Here is a 6,616-nt window from a genome sequence, read left to right as displayed (position 1 = left end):
AAAGCATGAAGATTGCTAGCACAATTTAAGAAATAGATACTATTTCTTAAATATTTATCATCAAGGAAGTAAATAAATTTCTTCGCTCTCAGTCTTTCCAGGGGTTCCTTTTCTGCTACTTTGAAGTATTTTCACAAACAAGCCCACTCTCAAGGTTTCTGATCCATCCTGCTTACTGAGCACCAGTAGGCCAGGCATAAGGCACACTTGGTCACCCAGACAGCTCTGTTCAGAGCACAGGCTGTGCCTGAAGCACTCTAAATGTGTGTAGTCAGCTATACCTTCAGCTTGGAGGCCCGTTCCTCAGCACGACCTGCACATTTTCATTATCACATGGTGCCTGCTGGAATTGAAATTAGGTGGTATCCAGAAGTGCTGTCCTCCGTGTCCTCTGTGATGGTCCTAGGGAGGTGGGAGTCTGCAGAGGCTTGGAAGAGACAGAAGTAATGACCCCAGCTGCCAAAGGAAAAAATAAATAAATAAAAGGTATGGGGAGGAGGAGAAGGTGACTTCCAGACACTAAGGAAAAGCTAATTACAGGCCCTAGGAAACAGTTGACAAAGAACTTTCCAAAGTCGGACATTGGCCATTTCAAACCAAAGGGGAGGCGATTGTAGGCTGGGGGAGGCAGGGGCAGTGCTGCTGGTAGCCCTGGAAGTCAGAGACTGCTGTGACCAAAAGCACAAAGGTGGTGGCTGTGAAACAGCTGGGCAGGCGCGTGGTGCCTGCTGACGAAAACAGGTCAAAAGTGATTGTGAAAAGCACGGCTAAGCAACTAGCAAGCATCACATATATGGCTTTAGCAGCTACCACAAAGCTGTAGCAATCAAGTCACGCATGCACGTATGCGTTCATCCCCTAACCCCTACTTGGTTAACAAAGTGCTCACAGCCATAATTATTACTGGGGATGGCAGGATTACGCTAAGTGGCTCTTTCTTTAATTCTGCATTGATTAGAGGGCAAGCAAGGCTTTGCTCACATATCTTTTTCACATCTCAGAGCTAAAAGCAGATTAGTCGGAATAACCAGCTTACCACAGGTCATAAGAAAAACAGCTTAACTATGAAAACCTGCGGCAATTTTGTTATTAGTCATAGCAGTCGCACAGTGCCTCTCCTTTCTCTTGCACACCCGCTTCATTTCCTGCATCACTGCTGCCCCTTGAGCCGGTTGCAGCCCACACTTGCTAACGGGAGGCTTACCTTCCCCAGGCATGCTGGCGTGATTTGCCTCAAGGAGCTGTGAAGAGCGAGGGGATTGCTATGCATGGTGTGTCACAGCTTCTCCTGCCTGTGCTTTATAGTCAAACACCCCCCTGGTAGCTCTCCCTGTTATTGCTTTGCAAAATAACTCTCTCCACGCACAGCCGCTTGTTAGTCAAGTCATATATTTTAATGCAGCAGGGACAGCTGACATATTGCTTGCCACAAAGCCTCTGAAGAACTCTGCATCTGTAACACCTGTGAGGAATGAGGGAAGAGCTGCATTACAACAGAGTTTTGCTTGCATTAAGAGACCTCTGAGACTGCCCCTCCCTGGTGCCCCTCTCTGCCGAGCCCCCTCAGGCTGGGGTGCCCAGGGCACTGTGTGCCCCTGCACCCATTTCAGCAGTTTCACCAGTAGCTGCCTGTGGAGCAGTGTCTTGGCTAGTTACTTGTAAAAGGAAGCAGAGATGAAGCCAACTGCTCTGCTCGAGTTTTCCACTTTCAGCAAAGGAGATAATGTCAAGCTAAAGGCCTGCTGAGAACAGCTAACACCGAGCTGTGTCCCAGCCATGGTGGTGCGAGTCACCTGCACCTGAGCTTACTGCAGGTGGAACTGCAGGCTCAGGCGTCCCAGGCCTGTGCATGAGCCTTGTCAGCTCCAAGCATGAGCAGATTCCAGGGGTGCCTCCAGTGCCCAGGAGGAGAGGGAGAGGAAAAGAAAAAGCCTAATGAACCTGACCCATATGTTTTAGGAGAACAGTCTCAAGGTCCAACTTCCAAGCAGCTTCTGAGCCTCTCCATTCAGGGAAGTTGCCACAGCCCTCCAGCCTCCTGTCAGCATCACTGGCCTTGGAAACTGCTGCTCCAAGAAGAAACAGGCTCTTGCCAACAGAGAAAATGGCAGGGTGGGAACTGCATGGCAGCATTAGGTAAGGGAATCCAACACACAGATACTAGGAAAACCTTTTCATTCCATATGCTGGGAGTCACAAAGCTCTGGATGAGAGCAAATAAAGCTAACATGAACATTTTAACAGGCAAATTTTGACCACAAATTGGGCTGCACCGCTTTTCATCACATTTGGGGCCAGTTGGGTCTGAGTGTAAATAAGCTAAGGCACTGGTGTACCAGATCCTGTCAGAAATGGGTCAGACAAAAATGGGGTACCTGTGGCATATGAATTCACGAGCAACATTCAGAATACAGGTAACAAAAATACATCACTATCTACAGGGATTTAGGAAAAGCTTTACATACGGTTGAGTAGCTGAAGTGAATCACTGCTGACAGGTGCATCACGCAAGCACTGAAAAATTAAAGTTTACTGAAGAAATAAAACAGAGACATGACTTTGGTTATAACCTGTGAAGTTTAAATTGCACCAGCACTCCCTCTAGATATTTCTTGACAAAATTAATTAATTTTTATGGACCACAGAACTGATATCCCTGCACTAGTGCATTGGAGTTTCCAAATTAGATGGCAAAAATAGAACAACTGGAAATGATATTTGAAGCCCAGAAACATCCACACCATTGGTGAAGGAATTTAAAAGGAAAAATCCTATGGAAAGAAGAAACTTCAGCTGATTTTTTTTAGACTGCTGCTGGAAGAGTTAAGTTTGTTTTAAATGCACAGGTAATGTGGGAGTATTACCTTATAGTAATCCAAATTGCACAGAGATAAAAGTACACATTTACGAGACAGTTTTTTCAGTGGTATTATTGCTAATTTATAGTTATGGGTTTCTTTGTTCTTATGGCAGTAGTATTTGTGCTGAGGTGGTGGTTTGTGCTGAAATTACAGACTAACAATGTTCATCTGGTCACATCTCTCCTTAAGGCTACTTCAGCAATCCTTCAGCCGCCTTCCCCCCAGCCTGGCATCCTGCCCCAAGGCCGCCCCTTCGGTCAGGGTCAGTTCTTGCTGCAAACACAGAGGCTGGCACAGCCTCGCTGCTACCCTGGCTCACGTCTGCCTGGGGCAGGTGAGCCATGCATCTATCTACCCTGCAGCTGGGGCTGGGCAGGTAAAAGCCTTCCCTCAGTACCCTGCCTGCATGTGGCCTTGCTGTGGGTCCCACACTAAAACACCGTGTGGCAGCATCATAGTCCAGCCCCACTGGGGCTCTGCTTTACCGCAGGCCCACCGTGAATCACACTATGACATGACAAAACACAGGAGAAAGAAACATGGAGAAAACCCCCTGTGGGTTGGGCTCAAAGGGTTGTAGTAAATGGGGTTACTTCAGGCTGGCAGCCTGTCACTCGTGGGGTTCCACTGGGCTGCATTTTAGGGCCAGTTCTCTTCAATGTGTTCACAAGTGACTTGGATGTAGGACTAGAAGGTGTTTCAAGTAAGTTTGCAGATGTTACTGAAGAGGAAGAAGCTGTTGACTCTGTCAAGGGTGGGGAGGCCTTGCAGAGAGATCTTGACAAATCAGACAGCTGGGCCATCACCAGCATTACAAAGATTAACAAGAGCAAGTGCTGGATTCTGCACCTGGGAAGGGGCAACCCTGGCTGTATGTACAGACCAGGAGACGAGATGCTGGAGATCAGCCCTGCAGAAAGGGATCTGGGGGTTTGGGCCGATGGCAAGTTGAAGATGAGCCAGCAGCGTGCCCTGGTAGCCAGGAGGGCCAACCGTATCCTGGGGTGCGTCAGGCACAGCACTGCCAGCCAGCCAAGGGACGGGATTGTCCTGCTCTGCTCTGCGCTGGGTGGCCTCACCTCGAGTGCTGTGTGCAGTTCTGGGCACCACAACATAAGGAAATAAAACTATCAGAGAGCATCTACACTACTACACTGTCAACACTAAAGAACATAAAACTATTAGAGTGTATAGGATGGCTACAAAGTTGGTGAAGGGCCTAGAGGGGAAGACGCATGAGGAGCGGCTGAGGTCCCTTGGTTCATTCAGCCCAGAGCAGAGCAGGCCGAGGGGAGGCCTCATGGCGGCCTGCAGCTCCCTCACGAGGGGAGCAGAGGGGCAGGCGCTGAGCTCTGCTCTCTGGGGACAGCGACAGGACCCGAGGGAACGGCATGGAGCTGGGACAGGGGAGGGTCAGGCTGGGTGTTAGGGGAAGGGTCTGCACCCAGAGGGTGCTCGGGCACTGGGACAGGCTCCTCAGGGAAGTGGTTATAGGACTGAGCCTGCTGGAGCTCAAGAAGCATTTGGACAACACTGTCAGACACAGGGTCCGATTTTTTGGTTGGTGCTTTGGAGACCCAGGAGTTGGACTTGATGATCCTTGTGGGTCCCTTCCAATTGAGGATGTTCTATGATTCTGTGAGTCTGTGACTTGGAGACCGTAGGACCCTTCAGCACAAGGGCCTCTGACTGCACCTCCTTCCAGCCTGGCAGCAAAAGCAATTGTTTCGGGAAACTGTTTTTAACTCCTTCAAGCCCCAAACATGCTGGAGCCCCCAGTGCTCCAGATAGCAACGTCCCAGTGGTAGCCCAGAAGGTCACCAAGGACATGTGAGCAAGCAAGCTCTGGGTCCTGACCTCAGAACTTGTTAATTGAGATGTCTCCTGACCCACACTTGGTATGCCACCATTGGTGTTTCTGGCCAGACTTTAGCAGCTTTTGCTCAGGTTATTTATTCTCAGAGTTCCTCAATCTGACCAAATCTTGTCAAATGTTTGTGAAAACTGAGACCTACAAAGGATTTTCTGTATTAAGTCCTGCTTACCTTGAGTGGTTATGCCAATAACATCAAGAAAAATTGCAGGTTAAATATGAACACTGACTTGTTATACGGATTTTAAAAGTATGAAAGTCATCCAAAATACAATACTGTACCTTTTCTTTCCACTCACCCACAGATGGCAGTCACCACTACTACCACAGCCATGAAAATGCGACTGCTCATCGCCATGGTGGCAGCAAACAAGCAAGTCTCACAATCCCACTCATTATTAAGCTTTTTTGGGGAAAGCGTCAGTGAGATTTCACAGCACTCACATAATTCCACCGGGACTCCCCTCTCAGTAACGTCTTACTCATCAGAGGCTGCAAGCAAAGTGTGCCATGATCCCTGTCCCTACCTACCTGTTAGTTGCCCTCACTTCACAAGTGTCCGTGGTCCCACAGTCTCTCACTGGACATGCAGAGGTAAGGACATTGTGTCGGGGAGCACCGCCATCATTCCCCTCTTGGCAGGTCTTACCAAGGGCTCCTCCTGCTCCAGAGGCAGCCAAGCCTAAGGTGAGATGGGGCCAAGGTGCCGCAGGGGAGGGATGTGGCACAGGGTAAGCACAAGACTGGCATTGGATGTCCTGAAGAACCCCTGTACTCATGCAGATGGAGCATCTCCCAGGCTACCTGAAGCTTGGGGGGGCTCCAGACCTCACCTGCCAGCTCGTGAGAAGCTTTCTGCTTTCACTTGGAGACATCTTAGTGCTGAAAATAATTCAAGGTGTTCACTGCCTGCCCCTTGCTGGCCCTTTAGCATCTGACATCTCCCTTCAGTTTGCCAAAGACACTGTCATCCCATAGGTTAACCAACATAGTGGAGCAGTTTTTAAAATTCTTGTTATCCAAAAAATGAAAGGTGCACAGGGTTTACCAACAAGGGGATGAAAGCTGATGCCACCCATGCATATTGTTAGAGATCCAGGGGTGTGCCTAACCTCTACATCTGGCACAGCAAGCAATAATCTATTACAGGCCTCATGTTCAGAGCACTGACAGCTATAAACATGCATTTAGGATCCATGCTTTTGCTACGTGATATCCTTCTTCCATTTACTGCTATGACCTTACACTCTTCTGACATCTGGTCACCTGCACTAAAGTCAGAGCAACCAGCCTGCAGCTACTCTGAACGCCTGACTACAGGTGTATTATTTGCTGCTCACGAATGAGACATGACCACCCCAATTTTACAGCTCCATTTACAATTCTTGGTGCCTGAACTGTAATGTCATGCAGTAGTTCATGTGCAGTTTCTGCACAGTTGCCTAATGGGTGCTTTTTTCAATTTAGCTTTCAGCTGAGCTGTTTCAGTTTCCATTTCTGTCTCCGTGCCTCCAATAGCCAGGTTCAATACGGATGCATGTGCAATAATACCATGCTGAAGGAAAAACAAAACAAATAATTTATTTTTGGCTTGGGGCTACATACAGATTATCTTAACTCTCTTTCTTATCCCCCTGCCACAGCTGACAATTCTCAATAAACTTTCCTGTTATCATTAGTTCCAAAATACCTTCTGCTTAACTGTGAAAGTAAAACTCACACACACACTAAAGATACTGGAGAGGTTTGAAAGCGATCTGTGCTTTCCTTCATTGTAAGCCACCGCTTGCAGAGAACCAATTCTTGCCCAGCTGCTGAGCCCACAATAGCTCCCAGGTTTAATACCGCACTCAGTGTGCTACTGCTGCTGAGCATTTCTCTC

The 6,616-nt window shown here is 48.3% G+C and overlaps 1 long non-coding RNA gene across 1 annotated transcript; it reads right to left on the bottom strand.

Annotated features, from left to right (window-relative positions):
- Positions 1-247: 247 nt before the first annotated feature.
- LOC106031521 (uncharacterized) lies at positions 248-5,385 on the bottom strand. The gene is made up of 5 exons (XR_001204335.3): positions 5,017-5,385; positions 2,466-2,514; positions 1,947-2,066; positions 1,205-1,462; positions 248-456 (listed from the first exon to the last, which is right to left on the bottom strand). It is a non-coding gene; the product is annotated as an uncharacterized lncRNA (long non-coding RNA).
- Positions 5,386-6,616: the final 1,231 nt, after the last annotated feature.

This window comes from Anser cygnoides, chromosome 3 (genome assembly GCF_040182565.1).
Source record: "Anser cygnoides isolate HZ-2024a breed goose chromosome 3, Taihu_goose_T2T_genome, whole genome shotgun sequence".
NCBI classification, from domain to species: Eukaryota; Metazoa; Chordata; class Aves; order Anseriformes; family Anatidae; genus Anser; species Anser cygnoides.
Note: the sequence above shows the minus strand (reverse complement) of the source record. Positions and strands in the feature narration are given on the sequence as shown.